This window comes from Phodopus roborovskii, unplaced genomic scaffold (genome assembly GCF_943737965.1).
Source record: "Phodopus roborovskii unplaced genomic scaffold, PHOROB, whole genome shotgun sequence".
Lineage (NCBI taxonomy): Eukaryota > Metazoa > Chordata > Mammalia > Rodentia > Cricetidae > Phodopus > Phodopus roborovskii.
The window spans coordinates 2,123,755-2,147,586 of NW_026125648.1; the positions used below are offsets into that span (position 1 = coordinate 2,123,755).

The 23,832-nt window shown below is 34.9% G+C and overlaps 1 protein-coding gene across 1 annotated transcript in view; it reads right to left on the reverse strand.

The window, feature by feature from the left end:
* Positions 1-23,832, reverse strand: part of Col4a5 (collagen type IV alpha 5 chain) — a 152,186-nt gene that overhangs the window by 102,560 nt on the left and 25,794 nt on the right. The window lies entirely within an intron of this gene.

Sequence of the window (23,832 nt, forward strand, 5' to 3'; positions counted from 1 at the left end):
CTCGAGATAGCCCTGGCCGTTCTGGAACTTAATGGGTAGCCCAAGCTCCTCTTGAACTCCCAGAGATTCCAATGCCTCTGCCTCCTGCATGCCAGGACTAAAAGTATGCACCACCACGCCTAGGTAAGTAGTATCTTTACAGATGCTAAAATGAAAAGAAAATTCATATAACATTCTAGCTGATATGGTTTGTCACTTGTCCTGATTGTAGGAACACCTTACTTTTTTCCCCCTAAGATCATTGGTAACAAATTACCTCTCAATCTGTATCAGCAAATGACCTTGGAAACTTGCCAAGAATAGTTACCACTTGAAGTCAGCTTACTTGGCATTCATAAGAACCACAGATGGATCATAAAACATAATACCATATTTTACCTCCTTTTTTCCTTGCCCCTGCTCTTTTATCTCAAATAGCTCAATTTTTAACCATTCTAAGCTTTACATGCTCTGAATTGCTAGTAACAAGTAAATTTAAACTACACTAGGGAGTTCTGTCCTAAAGCCAGAGAAATATCTTTCTCTATTAATATAAAAGCACATAAAGAATGGGAAGAGAATAAGTAACATCTAACATCCAGAACTATCTTTCACATTGCTGTGGAACTGAAATGCTTAGAAAAACCAATAGGAATTAGAATAATATACACAGACAGCACAGCATTTATATATAAGAAAGCAGAACACACTTGTCAAGCCATCTACTGAAAAACTTTATACAAGGAAAGTATAAAACATTGTTAATCACTGTTGTATCATCAGAGCCTGTGGTTTAACAAGGAAGTTGGCTTCCTGTCTTCCATGTTTTCCTTTCTCTGGTCATTACTCCTGAACCTTCTGAAATCTTTATCAATTCACTACCAATAAAACTAGAAGATACCACCCTGTTGAAACTTGTTTCCTTAATTATAAAAGAAGGCTAAAAGTGGTGTGATGACAGACACATCTCTTTTTATATATATATTTTTTATTTAATTTTATATAACAAAGTCCAATTAAATGAAAACAAACATTTATACACAATATTTGGGAATTTGGGCGTCGGTCTTTCCAAACTACTTCCTGCTGGTAAGGGGCGCTGCCTTGGGGGATTCGAAGAAGATTCAGATATCCTAGCTGTAGTCTGTAGGGCTGTTCTGTCCAGCTGTTTGGAATGTAGGATCAGCTTGTACTCTGTTTCAGGCGGTCTGGCGTGATCAAACCACATTAGTCTGGAAGGAATCCACATCTTTTCATTTTCGACAGACACATCTCTTACACTGCAAGAGTGTGTTTCAGTAAAAGCAAACTCTGACCCTTCAACTTAAAATCTGTTACAGTACTAGGAAGTCAACTTGAAACAAGCAAGAGTCATTTGGAAAGGGAAAATTCAATGGAGAAAATGACCTCTGTAAGAAACCCTACGGAGCAGTCATTCTTTTTTCATAAATGATTGATTTTGGAGGTCCCAGCCCACTGTGAAAAGTGCCACCCCTGGGCAGGTGCTCATGAGTTGTATAGGAAAGAGGGCTGAGCAAGAGACAAAAGCAAAGTAGTAAGCAGCAATCCTCATGGCCTCTCCTTCAGTTCCTGCCTTGAGTTCCTGTTCTGACTTCCCTCAATGATCAAAAGTGATTGGGTCATGAAATCAACATAAACCCTCTCCTTTTGGCCATGGTATTTATCACAATAATAGAAAGCATATTACTTATACAAACATTGTTATTATATACAGGTACTTAGATTATACTGTTTTCAGTGTTACATGTTAACTACATTATAACGCCAATAGGTTTATCTAGGCGTAGTCATTCATCAAATGAGAAGTGTTATTATTGAAGTCAAGAATACTTGTTAGGCACAAGATAGAAGTGTAAACAAACCCATATAAAACAATAAACTTAGGAACAGAAATTAACAAAAAATATATACTCCTGGTTTATACAAGGATGAATTATTGATTCTAAACTAGGAATTTAAAAAATTTGGAAGCCACACAGTAACAAGTTATTGAGAAAGGAATAGTCAACAGTCATAATACCTGGATTAGATTATACATATTGTCAACAATTAATTGCATTATTAATAGAGGAACAAAGAGTAATGTTCATCTACAATGGCTATAAATATGACAATAATGTTTGACATTGGGAAGTGTATCTACAATTAAAATATGAATATATGCAAATGCATTCTTGTTATAAACAAAACTGACATCCTTTTGCATCTTCAGACATTTTAATTGAGATCTTCCTGAAAATAATGCAAAAATAGTCTAATACAATTTCATTAATACAATAAAAAACAACATGAATTCCCATTACACATGTATTTTCACCTCTCAATATCTACAATAACACACATAAATCTTAAAATATAATTTATGAATGAACAAAACATTTTAAATTCTTGAATGGTTATAGGCAATGTTTCTCAAGATTAATGATTTCATCATACTAAACTTCTTTATCAACTAACATGAAGTATATTTTAGAGAGAACACTCCTTAAAACATTTAGGAATTATAGAAAAATTTGTTTGACTTTAATTTAAAAATTTTAAGTTACAATCTATTTATACCAAATAGGTTATAAAAAAGACTCTGCTACTCTTGGGGGGGAAAAAATAACCCACTATAAAAAAGCCAAGTCATTGTAATACACACACCAACCACTAGATGCCACTTTCCATGCAGTTATTAATGGGACACCATAAGGAAATGGCCCTCATTAGACATCTCATTAGGTGGAACAGCTTTTCATTTTTAAGCAGTATCTATTCATATTGAAAAGATGCCTAAAAAGCACAAAGCACAATGGTATATCTATGAGCGGCACAAAAACATGTAGACCTGAGTGCTTGCTGCCTTTGAGGAACATGCAGTCTAGTTTTTAAGAATCTAGCCATAAACAAATGAAAATGTAATTAAAATTAAGTGGAATAATGTTATATCAGTAATGAAAAGAGTAATAACATGCAAGAACTACATGCTGATCTTTCCATAGCAAGCGAATCGTTATGAGACCATAGATAAGTGTTCCACATACTTTCAGGCTTGCTTTTCATTTATAAAATCACTGACATAGATAATATCATTTCAAGGTTTAATTATAGTTCTATGGGATTCACCACCTGAAAAAAAAATGACTGGTATCCATGTTATCAGAGTTAATAAAGATAGTTCCCTTGAGGCTAAGAATTATTAGTAACACTTGGAAGGTAGGCAGAAATTTTTTCTAGAATAAGAAAAAAAAAAGATTACACCAAGTAATATGATTAAAGACAAATTTGGATGAGGCAAATAGTGAGATAAAATGAACATTGCATATCTCAGCTTAAAATATTTCCAATATCCACATGAAAAGCGTGATAGCAAAGTATGTTTATTAGCTTATTTTAGAGACAAAGTTTGTACCCCAGACTAACATGAACTTCTACTACTCTTGCTTCAGCCTCCCAGGTACCAGGAAGGTAGCACAGTCACCAATCCTAGCTTAATTTTTTTCAATACTGTATAGAAAAGTTTATTTCTACAAAATCATTATGATTTTTAATGCATGACAACTATGGCTCTATAGAAATATTTTTATTTTCTAATCTGTGAGAAAATATCACAATAAAAATTAAGGAAGGTTTATATTACCACACATTAAAATATATCATAAAACTATAATAATTAAAACAGTATGGAACTGCTCCGAGATTTATTGCTTAAAATGATTAATAATTTAGTATATGGTATTAGAATAAGTATAGGAAATAATAATTTTAGATCTTAAAATATGAAAATAAAACACAGATTAAAATGTTACCTGAAATATTTTGGGCATTTGTATCTTTTGTAGATCAAAACATTTGTATATAGGTAATGAAATATCTTTAAAGTAAGACCCAAGTCTAAACATAAAGTACATTTATATTTCTTATATACCTCCATCCCCCACCCATGCATTGCCACCAAATGGGAGCCAAGTTTTCAAATATTAGAGCCCATGTGGGGCATTTCTCACTCAAGCCACTATTTTTAGACACTAGAAATAGAGAAATACAGATTATCTGCTCACATCTTAAGCTTTGGAACCTCAGATAAGATAGCACATGTGACATTTGTCTTTCTAGGTCTGTGTTATCTCATTCAATATGATCTTTTCTAGTTCTATCCATTCATCTGAAAATGATTTCTGATTTCCTTCTTATTTACAATTGAATAGTTTTCCATAGTGGATATGTACCACATTTTCATTATTCATTCACAGGATGAAGAATAATTTAGGTTGTTTTTATTTTTTAGCTATTTCACATAGAGCAGAAATGGACATGGTTGTGCAATTATCTGTGGAGTAAGATGTTGAGTCATTTGACCACATGCCAAGGAGTGGTATTCTTAAGACAGATTTATTTTTACATTTTTGAGGATTCTCCACACTGATATCCAGAGTGGCTGAACCAGATTGCAACCCCACCAACAGCACGCAAGGGATTTCCCTTCCAATCCTACTCAGTAATTTTTATCAGTTGTTTTGTTGAGCTGTATCTTTCTGACTTGGTTAAGTTAAAATCTCCGTATCTTTTGACCTCATGTCCCTCTTCTCCCTCCAAACAATCCCATGTATTCCTCCCTACTCTCCTTAAAATTCATGGACATCTAGTTTTCCCATCACTATTTGTTCAAGATACTTAATGTTTGGTATCTCTGTCAAATATAAAGTGGCTGATATATAAAATTCTTCAATTTGTTTCATTGGTCTATATGTCTTTTTTTTGCCAGTACCTGTTGTTTTTTTATTATAATGGCTCTGTAATATATCTTGAGATCTGGAAATGTAATCTCTTCAGCTTTGTTCTTTTTACTCAGGATTGTATTTGGCTATCCTGAGTCTTGTATGACTCCATATGAATGTTTAGATTATTTTCTTAAGATGGGAAACATATTGAAAAGGTAAAACTATTAAAAATTAAAAGAAAACATTGGAGTATATATTCCTGATCTTTAGTCAGTTCTTCTTAGAAAATTCATCAAAAGGGCAAGACGGGTGGCTAAGCAGTTGAATGCACTTGCCGCTTTTGAAGAAGGTCAGGATTTAGTTGCCAGCTCCCATGTCAGAGGCTCACAACCACCTGGAACTCCAGCTCCAGGGGAATCTAGGACCTCTTCCTGCCTCCACAGACACCCATGTGCACATGGCATTCACTCACAAAGATGTACACATACATAGAGAAATAAAAGTAACAACTATTATTTTAGAAGTTTTAAATTATCAGAATTAAAAATTGAAAATATTTGATAAAGTATATTTATAAATCATATTCTTCATAAAGGAGAATATATACATATTTGTATAAAGAGACTGCATAACTTATTATAAATGTAAATACTCTGATTTTAAAATGGCCAAGAAATGTGAATCATCATTTATTTTAAAGAGATGAAGAAAGTATGTGCAAACTTATCATTAGCCAAATGAAAACCAAAAACATTATAAAATATCAATTCATATATACTACCTATCTGTGATTAAAAAGGCAGGCAATTGATAACACCTACTGAGGTTAGAGCCTAGATAGAATCCTCATATATTGCTGGTGGAATCGTAGAATGATATAACCATTTTAGAACAGTGTAGCAGTTACTAAAGCAAACATAATGACCAAACTATTCCATTCTTTGCCACGTATCTAATAAAAGTAGAAAAATATCTATAAAAACACCTTATGTATTACTATTTATAACTTCATTACAAATAATAATCCAAAGGATAGAAAACAACCCATATATCCATTAAGATGAACTTTTTAAATAACACAGTTAATGAAATATTATTTGACAAGAAAGAAGAGGGAAGTATTATCCATGCTACAATATTCATAAATTTTGGGAATGTTGCGTTAAGTAAAAGAACAAAAATACAAAATTTCAGACTGGCATGAGTTTACTTACGTTAAATGTTGAGAATAGAATTATGACTGAGGTTAATGGGAAGAGAAAGTTAAGAGGTGTGGTTTTCTTACCATCTTGATAAAAATGTTTTAAAATTTATTTGGGGGATGTCTGTAAAATTCTGTACATATTTCACAAACACACACCTTAAATAGACAAACTGTATATTGTATAAATTATGTGTCAAAAATGCTGTTAAAATTCATGTAAAGAAATAAAATATAGGAAGATATTCAATTAACAACTAAGAAGAGGTTAAGACATTTCTCTACTTTAAAACTAACAAATAAGCTTTGCCATTGTATTCTGGTGCAATACTAAAAGTATAAGACTTGTGAATCAGACGTAAGAATGTATTACTTAAAACCATAATCTGGGCTTTCCTAAGCTCACATTTCCACCGGGTGATGTTAAGCAGACAAATTTTACCTTTACATAGGTCACATTGCTGACTATTGCTGAAGAGAAATCAGGTATTTGAGAAGTAAGTGTTTTTCTTGAGGTCTTGTTTTTATTACAGTATTAGGTAAACATATCTGGCTTTTCTTGCAAGGGGAGATAACTACCACCAGTTCTGAAGTCATTTATTATAAAACATCCTTGAAAGTTCACTGGGAGGACAATTCCTCTCTTCCCAAGATGTGCAGAGGAGGTCCATGGAAAATTTTCATCAAACATCATCTTTAAATTTGAAATTTTAAAAGAATAAACAAAAATGGGACATAACCAACTATAAAAGACACGATCCTTTAAAATGATTAATTTTTCTTAAGGGTGATTATTTATTAGTAATTAATGGGAGATAATATTTGTGATGAGGTTATTAGGTATATGGTGATATGTTGTCTGTAAGTTACTTTTAAGTAATCATTGGACATGAACACACATAGAAACACTAGTAAGCACAAGTAAGAAGTATAAAGCAAATATAGCAAAACACTGACAAATACTGAGTCTACACAAAGATATAATTGTTTTCATTACATATTCTTACTATGTTTTGAAAATGCTACTAAAATCTTAGGTAAGTACCTTGGGAAAAAATGTTGGAAACAAATATCCTTAGAACTTCAAAAAAGGAAGCAAATTTCAGAATGTATGATATGATATTTATCAGAGACATCAAAAGCCTAAGATTACACAGAAAGGTTGAAATAAAAGATGAAAAAGCTATGTACAATAATAACCAAAGAAGGCTGGTATCACTATATTAATTTTAGACAAAATGGATTTTTAGGCAGAACACATTACAAAAGATAAAACAAGGTCACTTCAGAATGATAAAAGATTTGGTTCACAGGAAGATTTTCTTTAAAATACCTTACATTATACACATTAATAACATTTCCAAAATATATACAGTAAAACCCAACAGATTTATAAAGGCACACAAATCTATATAGTTGGAGATCTTAAACAAACCTCCCACAACTGACTGATATGTAAACAAAATGATTTGTAAGGACTACAAGCATTTGGACATGACTAATAAATCTATTTTAATGGGCATCTATAACACAATGTGTCCATCAAATGACAAACACAAATTTATATGAGATGAATCCTAGAATTTATTAAAATTGACTATACACTGTTCTTTTAAGTATTTTGAACAGTGTAAAAGGTCAGAGATCATACAAAACATACTATTTAACTATAATGTTCTTAAGTTTGAGTACAGGATTCAAATCTAACTGAACAATATCAGAGAACAAAACAGAACACAAAAAATTATTCTAATCTTGTTACCAAACTTACTTACATAGGACTGAATGTGAAGGATAAATTACAGACTTATTTTTACAAAGAGTATAGATGTAAAAATACTACATAAGACATGATGAAGTTGGATTTAACATAGCGCTAGAAATTTTCAAAAGTTTGGGAAACACAAATGTCACTCAGATTAAATGACTGAAGGAATAGAAAACTCAAAAGAAATTCTGCAGACAATAGTTTAATAAAGCAGCTGAATATAAACTAATATATTTACATGAATTAGATTTTCATACGCCAGAAAATGACTGAGAGACTGTGTACAGACATGCTTAAGTGCAGTCTCTTGGCAGGAGAAAAGTGAGGGGACTAGATACACTGTAGCACTTTTTGAAAGAAATATAGCTTAATAAATGCATTGCACTGATTAATAGAAGACCTATAATTACAACAAACAGCATATCAATAATATTAACATACCCAGAATATGAAAGTACAGCTTGGTATAATATAGGGAGAAGACAAAAGAGGATTAAGTATTGATAAACAAAAAAAATATTTGCAAGGTTTTACCCTTGAGGGATTTAAGAGTAACAAAGACTGGAACTGTACAAGTTAACCTTTTGGGCCATAAGTATACAATACAGTAGTACTATGTCATCCTAACACACAGTGGCTCTTCTTCAATGTTCAAGACACAATTAGGAGAAATTATTTGAGATTAATTTTTATGTTGTCGTGTGTCCATAAACACATCGTATCTCTTTATAATAAATGCTAACAATAAAACAGTGTTAGAGGAGTTGTAAAAGATCTTACAAATTAACTAATGTACTTCTATCATTTTAAATGTGAAAGAAAATGCAGAAAAATATTGCAGAGCCCATCAGTAGCAGAGGCAGAGCCAGAACCATTCCCTTGACTTCTCCAATATTTCCAATTGATTGTCATTTGCTTCCAAATTTTGAGCAAAAGCCAAGACATTTTGCCAGATTTTTTATGAAAAGGAAACATTTTCTTCTCACTATAATGAAAGTTTTCTTTAAAAATCAAATTATTGATGAACACATTAATCAGTTGGAAAGCCTTTTAACTAAAATAGCACCTGCCAGTTTCTCCATATTCAGAGCTAAAAATATTAAGCGATTCACTGAAATCTGATGCAGGAGCAGAGGAGGCTGTTCAGTGGGTACAGTACATCCAGACAAATATGAGGAACTGAAGTCAAATCCTCACTTCTTCATGAAGATGTAAGGTGGAGACAGGAGAATTTCCTAGATGCTCACAAGGCCAGCTAGCCTGCTATATCAGAACAGCAACAGAAAACAAGACCCTGCCTCACCCAAGATGAAAAGCAAGGACCAACACTGATGTGCTCTCTGACCTCCAAAGCAATGGAATGGCACACACATCCACACACAGACACACATCCATCACACACAAAGCACGATGTATACATGAAAAATTAAATTTTGATGCCTACAAGTAATTCACAATTATAACATAACTTATTAATGCTATTTGATTTCTTACTAAAACTTTGAAATTTATTGGGATAGTTGAAGAATAATATGTATTTCTATTTTAGAAACTTTGTTGCTGTTGTTTATTCAGTGCAGAACAGTTTGGGAATGGGAAGAAAAGAGGAGTTATAGAACGATGCCTATAAACTCATGTTGATCAAAGTGAATCCAAAGATTTGGTGGTTTGGAAGGAAATAGCACTATTAGGAGGAGTGGCCTTGTTGAAGTAGGTGTGTCACTGTTGGAGGAGGCTTTGAGGTCTCATATATGCTCAAGCCACTTCCAGTGAGACAGACCACTTCCTGTTGCCTTCCAGATGTAAGACTTTCAGCTCCTTCTCCAACACCATGTCTTCCTGCATCCTGCCACATGTCCCACAATGAAGATAATAGAATAAACCTCTGAAAATGAAGGGGAAACTCCCCAATTAAATGATTTCCTTTATTAGAGTTGTCATGGCCATGGTGTCTCTCCACAGCAATAGAGACCCTAACTAATACAACATCAATTAACAAATGATGGCATTTCTAGCATTAACTCTAAACAATTTACCAGTTACTTCATTACTAATACTGTAATCTTACAAATGCACAGGTAAGTTTCTCATCAGATTAGCAACTGTAAATTTATGTTTTGTGCAAGGAAGGCAAGTCTGTGTCTTGCCTTGGGTATTTGTTTTAATTTTAACTTTTATAAAGATGTATTTATTTTTAAATTCATTTTATGTGTATAAGTATGTACCTGCACATATTTATATCACATGCATATAGGTAGAACAGATAGGGACGAAGACCTCCTGGAAATGAAGTTATAGGCAATTGTGAGCTGTTCCAGGAAGCAAATCTGGGTCCTCTGAGTGCTCTTAACTGTTGAGACATCTGTCCAGTCATTGGGTAGTCGTTTGGTTAACAGGTATTTCTAGTTAGAACTTTTGTGAAGCGGCACTCTTTTTTTTAATAACTAGTTTGGATAAATAGTATTTCTATATACAAAACTTACCTGATCTAATTTATTTATATTGTTGCCTCAAACTTGAGTAACAGTTTGGTCTTGAAACATCTCTGACAGCCCAGGCTAGCCTCAAACTTTCTGTGTGCATGACAATGACTTTGAATTCCTGAGCCACGTGCCTCCTCCTCCCAAATAGAGGATTGGAGGCATCACCATTACCTGGCTCATTTGTTTCTTATGTTATAATCATAGAGTGCATTTTTCAAAAATGTCATTCTGACACATATCCTATCATACATGAAGTCATAGGTCTATACTTCAGCCAAATGATGGTAATAGTGAATTTAATTAAATAATTTTGAAGAAATGAAAACTTAAACTCTAAAAATAGAAGATGTTTGGAAAGTCTCTTATTGGGTTATACAGTTGTTTTACAGAGTGTCTACTATCATCATATGTTCTGTATTAATATAGTACTGATTCAGGAAAGCCTCATGTTGTAATGACTGTCTTCCAATATTTTTAGCTTGGAGTATGCCAAATTCAATTTTAAAAAATTATTTGAAGAGGTTTCTCAGAGGTTAACAGCACTTGTCGCTTTTGCAGAGGACCCAGATTCGGTTCCCAGAATTAACAACCATTCTTATCTCCAGTTCTAGGGAATATGATTCCCTTATCTGACCTCCATGGGTACCAGGTGCACATATGGTACAAGTGCATGCATATGTGCATGCATGCGTACGTGCATGTATGTGTGCGTGCACACACACACACACACACACACAATAAAATACATATATGCAAGAAAAGGGGATTTTGGTGATAGAATCTTGCTACATAATTTAGGCTGAACCTGAAACTTGCTAATTTGTCCACACTGTTCCCAAACTTACAATCCTCCTTCCGCAGTGTCCTCAATACTGGGAGTTCAGATGCATTCCTTCATTTACGTTAGGTAAGAGCTCCATCACAGAATTACATCACCAACAGTTTTTATTTATTTGAAGACAGAGGAATCCAATGCTGCCCAGGTCATCCTTGAAATTGCAATTCTCCTGCTTCAGCTTCCAGAGTAGCTGAGATTATAGTGTTGTGCCACAACTTCCAGTTACAATTTTTATTTATTTTAAAATAATATTCAAATCTTATAATACTAATAGAGTAATCTAATGGTCTGGTGCATTTATACATTACTGTGATTGTTAATATTTATTATTAACTTGACAGGATCTAGAATCACCTAGGAGACATACTTCTGGGTATTTCTGTGAAGAAGTTTATAGATTGTATTGAGGTGGGAAGACAGACCATAAATGTCACGAGCATGATTCTACTAAGATCCTGGATGCAATAAAAAAGGAGAAAGAAGCCTGTGTACTGGAATTCATCTCTCTGCTTCTGGATTGCTTTTAAGATGGAGTCTCTCAGGGCTTAGTAATTTGCCCTGCTCTTAACACATGGACTCTTAAGCATATGATTGTATTTACTTATCACATATAAAATTAGATATAAAAGTTAAATAAATTAGGAAGTTTGTGATGAAAGCTCACTAAACAATAAAAATGAAAACCACCACTTGTGTAGTTCTTTGAAATTTATAGATGGTAACTATTTTATCTCTCTAATAATTCTGTAATGTATCCAAATGTAGTGATCTGTGTTTTAAAATGTAGAAATTGAGGTTTACAAGGTTCAAATGGCTGTTTAAGACCACAAAGTAAGATGATGCTTGAACTCTCAAATCCTTTAATTCCAAATAACATATTCCCTGCACTATTAAATAATTCCATTGCAAGAAAGTAGTAAAGCTTTCCAAACAAAAATCAGTGGATCAAAATGATGATGGCTTGTGTGCTGGAGTGAAGATTCAGAGAGTATACTGCTCAATCATGAGGACTCGAGTTAGGTTTCTGTCATCTATGGGGCATGGTTCACAAATACCTACAAATTTAACCTCCATGAAGTTCAATATCCTCTTCTGTACTCTAAGGACACTCTTACACACGTGTTTGCACACACGTACATAGAGTCTGGTGCCCAAGAAGTCCAGATGATAGCATTAGATCCCCTGGGACCGGAGTCATAGACAGTTGTGAGCTCTATTTGGATACTGGGAATCAAATCTGGGTTCCCTGGAAGAGCAAGTACTCCTTAACTGCTGAGCCATTTCTCCAATATTTTACTCATTTCTCTATCATGTAATGTAACAACAGAATGAGACAATATCAGTGGTTGTTTTCACATTTAAGTTACAACATTCTAAAAGACAAAACATTCCTCTAATTCCATTTCCCCCCTCTAAAATGTATGACAATTTGGGGATGTACATGGGATAGTTATATCATGTTAGGTATAATTATGACCTGGCTATTATCTTCCTTTGGAATTTGAGCATAAGGGATGCGATTGTGCATCAGATTGACATGAGGTGGACTCATAATGGCTAATTTTGGTTGTCAACTTGACTAAATCTGGAATACACTAAAACCGGAGCTGCCAGGTATGTCTGTGAGGGATTTTCTTAATCATTTATTTGAGGTAGGAAGACCTGCCCTAAATCCGGGCCACAACTTCTGGTGGCAGCCCACATAAAGAAACATAAAAGAAGGAAGTTTTTGCTTTTTGTCTGCTTGTCCTCATTCTCCCTGGCAAGTTCATCTTTCCTGTTGCTGAGATGTTCCTTTGTAGGTATGAGAACCTACTTGTTAGGGACTGAAATATAGTGTAAAGACCAGCAGATCTCTAGGAGTATTTTGGACTCTAGCACCAGATTGGAACTACTAACCCATCCAGTCTCATGGACTGAACAACTGCCAGATTCTTGGACTTTCTGTTGTGCAACAGTCTTTGTTTGACTACTCAAGTCATAGCCTAATAAACCCCTTTTAATATAGATTTATCCTATCAGTTCTGTTCCTTTAGAGAACCTCCAACTAAGACACTTGGCCTTGGAAAATCACTAACATCATAGATAAAAGGAGCAAACAAAATGACTACAGAACCACGATTATAAGAATAAAAACTTCAGAGCTCTGCTGAGCATAAATATGTCTGGAATGTCTCCTATGAAGCAATCAGATTCTGTATTCTAAGTGCATTTAAGACCCAGTTAGTCCAAATCCAGGGCTCTATGCCAATGTAAAAATCCACTAAGATGCCCAAGGCCTACTTGTTGTCTACTTACAGAAAGAAGAAATTGGTTTTTTCCCCTGATGAGTGGAATAGACTTGTTTTAATGGAATTACTGGCTGATCATCTCAACAGCTGGTATTCAATGTCAAATGAGCTGATGTACTCTTAAACTCCATTACAATGTTTAGCCAGATAAGTCTTCTATATGTAATCTCCCCACTTCATGCTTTCCAATGAGCAGAAATCACTGAAACACCAAAAGCAAGAATGTTTCAATTCTGCTTGTTTAGTTTGTGAACAACAGGAAAAGGCAAAGTATTTTAAATGATGTCACTGTGTCACTAATTACATAAAACAAAATATGAAGTGTAGAAAATAATGTAATATCCCACAAACCCATCCAAATACAAAAAACCCATTTCCATACTGTAAACTATATATGTAACACACCCTATATACTGTTCAGTCAATACTTAGAAATCTAACGTCCTATTAAAGTTGATAGTGCTTTCTCCAGACTCAGTCATAAGGGACAACTATTTCCAAAGCAACTTTTGTTCACATGCTCTTCAAAATCTATTGTTATGTTATATAATTATAATGACAAAAATCCATCTTTTTCTTAGCCCTCCCTAGATGAGACAAGTGGACACAGGTGAGAAGGAGATGATGACAAACAGATATCTAAGATGTATGTGTACAGTTCATTATAAGAAAAAGGAATCTAGGGTACCCTTGTAATAAAAGTAGCAACCATCCAACAATTGGCTTTGAAATACCACTCTAACATGAGATTATATGTCATATCTATTACTAGTCCACTAAGGGAATTGTGGGTGAAAAGGTCTAATATCTGCTTAACAACTTTTGAAATTCAAGTCTAACTGGATAGATATTTGCATGCCCAATTTCATTGAACACTGAAATTGAAACAGAATCAATGAAACAAATGTGGTATATTAGAAATTAAAATGGGGGGTGGAGAGGTTACTCGGTAGTTAAGATTATTGACTTTTAAAGGGCTAGGTTCAATTCTAGCACCACATAGTGCCTCATAATTGCATATAATTCCAGTTCCAGGAGAACTCATGTCTCCTTTGGCCTCTTTATACATCAGGCATACAACTCACACACAGATAGATATAAATGTGGGCAAACCACATCTACAAATAAACTAAATTTTTTAAAGAAGAGATTAAAACAGTGCCTCTGGTGAACAACAGTTACAGATCTGTGAGTAGGAAAAATTGGAATAGAGTGTATGGTACATTTACCTGTATGAGGTTTGTGGGAGTGGAATGTCTCTCATTGAGAAAACACTTGTTACATTTCTAGTTACTAATCCCCTACAATGTATAGGGACATAAAGAAGTGACGTATTACAATTTTGTTCTATAAGCATTTATATGAATCTTAATTATCATGAAAGCAACAAGTACTGATGGAGATAGAGAAATATTGTGCAAATATTTGAATTGGAATAAAGGACCCTACCTTAAGAGATTTTGTAATTCAGCTGGACAAACACACAGGCATATCAATAGTTGTTATGAATAAAAGCAATAGAACACAAAATTCTGTAATGAAAGGAAGTATAAATAAATTGTTGTTACTTTGCTGTGGTGGCTGATAAACAAGATTGTGAGTTCAAGACCATTCTAGGCTCCTCAGTGGGAAGTTTGTTGCAAACAAACAAACAAATAAACAAATAGGTATTAGAGGACAGGGAGCCACTCTAATTTGAAAGGGAAAGTGACAAAATGAAGCCAATCCAAATAATATTGAAAATGTTAATGGAAGTAATACAGTCAGTTATATATTTGGATATGTTGCCGTCAATACAATGCAATCTAGACTACATAACACTTGAAATGAAACTAGTCTAAAGCGAGATTTTCTGTGAATGAAGTCTATACATAAGAATTAGAGTGTAAAATACCTTACTATCAAATGATAACATTTTGAAGATAATTACAATGAAGAATTACAGGAATGAAAAATCCATCACAATTGGAAAGAAACTATGTGCATAATCACACCAGAGATACAACAGAGAACCCTGACTAAATTAGATTTTAAATCATGTAAGAACATTGAATGTGGGAATAAAGACAGATAGAATCAAAATACAGATATGCTGACAGAAGAACATAAACTTGTATGAACTGAAAAAAAAAAATCAAAATCTAAAAGGAATCAAAGCTGGGGGAAAACTGCTGAGAAAAACAAAAGCAAGAGAGACTTCATTGCCCTGGTATTTGAATAACATTTTGTTCAGTTTATCTGCAACAAGGAAGGTGGCCTTCAAATTAATGAGAACAAGAACCAATTTCTTATCTAAGGGTAGACGATGTGATGGCTAAAATAGTCACATTTTTAGAATCAAATAAATTCTGTGCTAAGCTATGTGAGCTTTTCCATAAATGTAGTGAGATAGTCCTTCTGTGGCACTGACCACGCCCATTGGGAGGGTGGAGCGATGGGCGGAAGTGACCTGTGGAAGGAAGTGGGGGGGAGAGCCAGGAAAAGCTCTCTTGCTAGCGTGACTCCAGGAGAGGATCGGGTTGAATTTCCTGGTGTTCATCTGTCTAGGTTGTAAGTTATTTCTCCCTGAATAAACATCTATTCGGCCTATTTTTTTATCCTGATCCTTATTTAACCTCGATATCTGGTACATTTTTTAAATATGTGAAGAAACAATACAGTCAGATATAATGCGATCAGAAAAATTTGCTAGTATTAAAAAGAGATGAATTCTCCTGGAATACAGTTGCAAAGAGGGAGATGTGATGAGCAAAGGGGTCAAGACCAAGCTGGAGAAACCCATAGAAGCAGCTGACCTGAGCAAGTGGGAACCAGCATAGGACCAAACCAGGCTCCCTGAATGTGGGTGTTAGCTAGGAGGACTGGGCAGTCTATGGGGCCTCTGACAGTGGAACCAGGATGTATCCCTAGTGCACGGGCGGACTTCAGGAGCACATTACCCATGGAGGGATATTCGCTTGGCCTAGAGACACGAGGGAGGGCTTAGGCCCTACCCCAAATGATATGACAGACTTTGATGATCCCTTATGGAAGGCCTCACCTTCCCTGGAGAGTGGATGGGGGTGGGATGGGAGGTCTGTGGAGGGCATGGAAGGGTGGGAAGAAGAGGAAACTAGAATCAATATGTAAAATAAGAAAATAATATTAAAAAACACTTTTAAAAAGAGATGAATTACAAGGAATAAAGAAACCACGACACAACTAGGTTAATAAGATAATAGTTTTGTGTATAAGGGATATAGAAAACTCAGTGACTAGAATACTCAGATAGCACATACAGGTAATATTCTTATAGGCAAAATACTGAACAAAATTAAAATTCAGCTCTATGTACTCTCTAATGTCCTACCCATGAAACAAAAGGGGTTCCCACAATGCCTAAATTCTCTGCTATATCCCAGGCTACATTTCTTAAGCTTATTCTAGTCTCCAAAACTAGTGCAGTAACCCTGTATGGCTGAAAATATTTTTGAGTTCTAGGCAATGTTACCTGGTGTTAAGTTCAAATTTACTTGGTGATCATGCTCAACTGTTAGAGAAATGCCCTCAGTTAATAGTAATAACATTCTGAAAATTATAATTGTTGATCTATTCAAGGAAAATATTTCAGTGAAGCATAATTCTTATGAAGAAAATGGAATTTATTATAATTTGTTAAATGTTTACTTTCTTTATTTGATGCTTTGCATATTAACCTTGGAGCAGTCAAAAATAGAGCCACTGAATATACCACAAATGTACAGTTATTAAGACAGAGGTAACAGCATAAGGTTAGCCAAATAAAAGAAACAGAAGTGAGATGACATGTGGCTAGTTTTAAATAAAGCCACAAAAATCAAAGATGAGAGAAGTGGCAAATGTTCAAAGAACAATGAATGAAATTCTTGAGCAATTAATAAAAATATTTAAAAACCCTTAACTAGGAAACCACTTTGAAATATTAGTGTAAGTGTCAGAGAGGTGGCTCAACAGGTAAGGCACGTCTCCAAGCCTAATCACTAGAGCTTGATCTATAGCACCCACACGGTGTAAGGAGAAAACTCCTATAATTTGTCCTTGTAGCTCCAAGTATGTAGCATAGTACCCACCCACACATTAAATAAATAAATATAATATATTTTTCCTTAGAGATTGTATCAGAATGAACAATAACCTCTTGATTATGCGACCCAAAACAAAGGCAAAAACAAAAAACAAAACAAAACAACAACAAAAAACCCCAGATAAGTGGATTATATCAAACTAAGAAGCTTCTACATGATAAAGAAAACAATTGACAAAGTGAAGAGACAACTTACCCAATGGAAGAAAATATATGTAAATTGTTTATCTCTTAAGGGAATGATATCTAAAGCATAAATAAGAACGTTTATTAAGACTATAACAGCTTTGTAAAAAGACTAGGAAGCCAACTTGTCAACACTCCTATTACTCAGGTACAGGATACTTTGTTTTAGAAAGAAGAATATTTAGTATTGGCTGAAGCCCATAAAGTACATTTAAGTATAAAAGTACATAATTGCAAAAGAAAAAAAAAGAAAACTGTCAATCTCACAGAATGAGGGAGAACAAATTATCTTCAATAACAAAAGTTATCCCTTCTTTACAATATGAAAAACAATACAAGTTTTGTGCTCTGAATATGAAGAGTATAAATTCATTCTGTTCACTATAAGAAAATATCACAGGCTGGGTGGCTGAACCAAAATTAATTCATTATCTCTCAGTTCTGGAGGCTTAAAACTCTAAGATCAATGTTCCTTCGGAGTTTGATTTCTTTGATTTCTCCTTCTGTGACTGAGAGAAAGTAAATTGTGTGTGTGCTTTTAAGGATACAAATCCTATGATATAAGGACTTTCTTTGACTTTAATTACATCCTTACTCCAAATAAAGTAATATTAAGTGTTAAAAATTATGTGTGTGTGCATTTTAGGTAAATATAAAATAATGTTTGCCTATGGCCTTTTCAAAGACACCATTCTTTATATCTTAGTATCAGGAGGAAAGGAGTTTAAGACACAAAGTGCTGTTTAATTCCCCTAATCAATTGAGGAACTCCCTCAAGTGAACTGTATTTGATAACTATGTAGATGAAATATTCATGTTGTATCCTTTAATAAACATAATTGAAATTAAAAATCAGTACATATATTGACTCACAATTTCTACTAACAGCAGAATTCATCAAGTGGAGTATGTAAATAAAAGCTAGCATAGGATAATACAAAGCAGATGCCAAGCCACTTAAATTGAATTCATCCCCAAAAGGGCTTAATTGAGAAAAAATATGATCTTGACTATCAGTTCTCCAAGTACATTTCCTATACAACTGACATGAAAGTGGAAAGGAGACTTGGAAAACATAAAGAGGAACAGTGGGAGGTGAGCATGGGAGAAAGGGAACAAAATGTATAATAAACAGCACTCTAGAGGTGGAGGTAGGAAGAGTGTGAGTTCAAGGCCTACCTAACATACAAAGACCAAAATATGAGCAAAAGAATCAAATAGGTTTCTTCACAGAACCTATAGAAATAATCAGTATGCACTCAAAAAGAAGCTATCAACAACCACCAAGAAAATTATATCAAAGATAAAAAAAAAAAGATACTATTTAAGAGTCCCATCCTGCCACCAAATCCGCCAGAGAGAGCTAGAGGCAGACACAGTCACCCAGCATCTGCCACCATCCCAGGTTTGAACCAGCATCCACTGTAAGAGAGAGCCATCTAGCGTCTGCTGCCAGTGGAGTCTTGGACCCACCTGCACCCACCTGGACAGAGCCTTGAACCAATATGCACCAGAAAAGGGAGAGACCCCCACCTGCACCCACTGGAAGAATCCATGGAAAGATGTCAGTATAAGAACACATTCAACAACAAAAAGACTAATATGACACCAACAGAGTGTAGGGATTCTACACCAGCAAGACCAGAACATCTCAATGCAGATAAAGCAGAAGAGAACAACCTTAAAAACAACTTTGTGAAGATGATAGAGACCCTCAAAGAGGAAATGAGAAAAAAAATTAAAGAAATGGAGGCAAAGAAAAATGCAAGAAATCAACAAATTTCTTAAAGAAAGCTAGGAAAGCCAAGAAAAACATACAATCAAAAAGATGAAGGAAACTATTCAAACAGTTCAAGACATGAAAACTGAAATAGATAGAGACAATAAAGAAAACATAAACTGAGGAAATGCAGGAAATAGAAAATCTAGGTAAATGATCAGGAACTACAGATGCAAGCATAATTAACAAAATACAAGAGATCGAAGAGAGAATCTCGGGTGCTAAAGATGAACTAGAGGAAATAGATTCATTGACCAAAGAGAATCTTAAGTCCAACAAATCCTTAACACAAAATATCCAGGGAATACGAGATACCATGAAAAGACTAAACCTAAGAATAATAAGTATAGAAAGAAGAAGGTGAAGAAACACAACTCACTCAAAAGCGCAGAAATACATTCAACAAAATCATAGTAGAAAACTTTCCCAACCTGAAGAACATGCCAATGAAAGTACAAGAATCTTATAGAACACCAAACATTGGGAGACTTTAACACCCCACTCTCACCACTGGACAGGATCACCAGACAGAAACTTAACAAAGAAACAAAGGAACTAACAGAAGTTATGACCCATATGGATTTAACAGACATGTATAGAACATTCCATCCAAACACAAAAGAATATACTGTCTTCTCAGCGCCACATGGAACCTTCTCTAAAATTGACCACATACTCAGCAACAAAGCAAACCTCACAGACACACAAAAAAAATTAGAATAACCCCTGTATCTTATCGGATCACCATGACTTAAATTTAGAATTCAACAATAGAAATTGCAGAAACCCCAAAAACTCATGGAAATTGAACAATGCTCAACTGCATCACTTCTGGGTCAAGGAAGAAACAAAGAAATTAAAGACTTACTAGAATTTAATGAAAATGAAGATACAACAACCCAAACTTATGGGATACTTTGAGAGCAGTGCTAAGAGTCAAATTCATATCACTAAGTGCCCACAGGAAGAAACTAGAGAAAAGTCACACTAGAGAATTAACAGCACAATTTAAAGCTCTAGAACAAAAAGAAGCAAACTCACCCAGAGGCCAAGAAATAATCAAACTGAGGGCTGAAATAAATAAAGTAGAAACAAAGAAAACAATACAAAGTATCAACATAGCAAAGAGTTGATTCTTAGAGAAAATTAACAAGATAGATAAATCCTTATCCAAACTAACCAAAAAGGCAGAGAGAGCATGCAAATTAACAAAATGAAAAATCAGAAATGAAAAGGGGGCACATAAGAACAGACATTGAGGAAATCCAGAGTGTCATCAAGTCATACTTTGAAAACCTGTACTCCACAAAAATTGAAAATGTATAGAAAATGAAAAATTATCTGGATATCACCTACCAAAATTAAATCAAGAAGAGATAAGCAATTTAAAAAGACCTATAACCACTAATGAAATAGAAGTGTTCATCAAAAGTCTCCCAACCAAAAAATTCCCAGGGTCAGATGGTTTCAGTGCAGAATTCTACCAGAAATTCAAAGAAGAGCTAATACCAATACTCTCAAATTGTTCCACACAATAGGAGCAGAAGGGTCATTGCCAAACTCTTTTTACGAGGCTACAATTGTCTTGGTACCCAAACCACACAAAGACACAACTAAGAAAGAGAACTATAAACCAGTATCCCTCATGAATATTGATGCAACAATACTCAATAAAATATTGGCAAATGGAATCCAAGAACACATCAGAGAAATCACCCAGCATGATCAAGTAGGCTTCATCCCAGAGATGCAAGGATGGTTCAACACACTACAATCCATCAGTGTAATCCACAATATAAACAAACTGAAAAAGAAAAACCATGTGATCATCTCACTAGATGCTGATAAAGCCTTTGACAAAATTTAACACCCCTTCATGATAAAAGTCTTGGAGAGATCAGGGATAACAGCAACATGCCTAAACATGATAAAGGCAATATACAGTAAGCCAAGAGCCAACATCAAACTAAATGGAGTGAAACTTTTGGTGATTCCTCTAAAATCAGGAACAAGACAACATTGTCTACTCTCTCTATATCTCTTCAATACTATACTTGAAGTTCTAGCTAAAGCAATAAGTCAACAAAATGTGATCAAGGAGATAAAACTTGGAAAGGAAGAAGTCAAGCTTTCACTATTTGCAGATATGATAGTTTACATAAGTGACATGAAAAACTCTACCAGGGAACTCCTACAGCTGATAAACACCTTCAGCATAGTTGCAGGATACAAGATTAACTTAAAAAACTCAATACCCCTGCTATATATATAGACAATAAATGCACTGAACATGAAATTAAAGAAGTATCACCCTTTACAATAGCCACAAACAAGTGAAAGATTTGCATGACAAAACTTTGAGCCTCTAAAGAAAGAAATTAAAGAAGATACCAGAAAATGGAAAGATCTCCCATGCTCCTGGATAGGTAGAATCAACATAGTAAAAATGGCAATCCTACCAAAAGCAAACTATAGATTCAACACAATCCTCATCAAAATCCCAGCACAATTCTTCCCAGACCTTGAAAAAACAATATTCACATTTATGTGGAAAAACAAAAACCCAGCATAGCCAAAATAACCCTGACTTCAAGTTCTATTATAGAGATGTAATGAAGAAAACATCTTGGTATTGGTACAAAAACGGACAGGCAAACCAGTGGAATCAAATTGAAAGCCCTGATATTAATCCACACATCTATGAACACCTAAAATTATACAATGGAAAAGGGCGTGTGTCTTCAACAAATGGTGCTGGCATAACTGAATGCTGGAGTGTAGAAGATAGATCCATATCTATCGCGATGCACTAAACTTAAGTCCAAATGGATCAAATACCTCAACATACATCCAGCAACACTAAATCTCCTAGAAGAGAAAGTGTGAAATAACCTTGAATGAATTGGTACAGGAGACCACATCCTGAACATAACGCCATTAGCACATACACTAAGATCGACAATTTTAAATGGGACCTCCTGAAACTGAGAAGCTTCTATAAGGCAAATGACACAGTCAACAAGACAAAATGGCAGCTCACAGAATGGGAAAAGATCTTCACCAACCCAACATCTGACAGAGATCTGATTTCCAAAATATTCAAAGAAGCTAGTAACCAAAACACTAAGTCCCCCAGAGCACAGGGGAAGTGGGAGGGGGAGTGAATGGAGAGAGAAGTAGGAGAAAGAGAAGGGGAGGATAGGAAAGCATGTGTGACTAGGGAGATTGAGACAGGGTAGGAATAGAAGACAGGAGAGAGAGAGAGAGAGAGAGAGAGAGAGAGAGAGAGAGAGAGAGAGAGAGAACAAACTAAAAGAGGGAGCCATTATTGGTCTGAAGAGAAAACTGAACCTAAAGAAAGGTCTAGAGACCTACAAGACTGCCACCAACTAACTATTTGAGCAACCATGGAAAGGCTACCATAAATGACCTTCCTGGATAGTGAGATCAACAACTAACTTATCCACCATCATGGAGCCCTCATCTAGTACCTGTTGGAAACAGAAGCAAACACGAATACCTAAACACTGAGTTGAACTCGAATCCAGATGCAGAGGGAGAGGACAAGACCAGGATCCAGAAACACATAGAGACACTGACCTGAACAAGGAGGAGCTAACAGACACCCGCCCCCCAGACTGATAGCTGGGAATCCAGCATGGGACTGACTCAGACCCCCTGATTATGGGTCTCAACCAGAAGGACTGAGCAGTCTAAGGGACCTCAGACAGTGGAAACAGGATGTATTCCTGGTGCACAAATGGACCTTGCTAACACATCCCCCATGGAGGGATAACTGCCTTAGCCTAGAGACAGGAGAGAAGTCCTAGTCCCTACTTCAAATGACTTGAGGCAGGAGGGAGCACCTAGACCCTCTTCCAAATAAGTTGACAGATTTTGATGATCCCTTCTGGAAGGCCTCACCCTCCCTGTGGAGTGGGGGGGGGCATGGGAGGGAGGGAACTGGGATTGATATGTAAAGTAATTAATTCAAATAATTTTAAATTAACTGATATTCCATCCTCTGCAAACAACTATTTAAAGGAAGTTTATAGGGGATTGTGGTTATTCTGTTTGTGCACTATAATATGTTAATTGTACAATAAGTGAGCTATCAGAAGCTGACGATATTTTAGAAAACATAAAGCATTCTTGACTTGAGTTTGACCTAAATGTGCTCTTTGGAAACATCCTGGTTATTTATGTTAACATGACAGCAAGTAGAAATTCAAGACACTGCTCATCAATTCAGAAGCATCTTAGCCATTATAACATTTTTTATAATTATTTTATAATAATACATTTTATAAATACAGGCTTACCATATATGAAAAATGCTTAATATTTCACAACAAAGACATTCAAAGTAAAACCAAAATGGGATACTTTTATTTTATCATATTTGTGAAGATGTAATATTTCTTAACTCATTGTATTGGTTATAACTGGCAAAAACATACAGTGCAAGTATAAATATAAA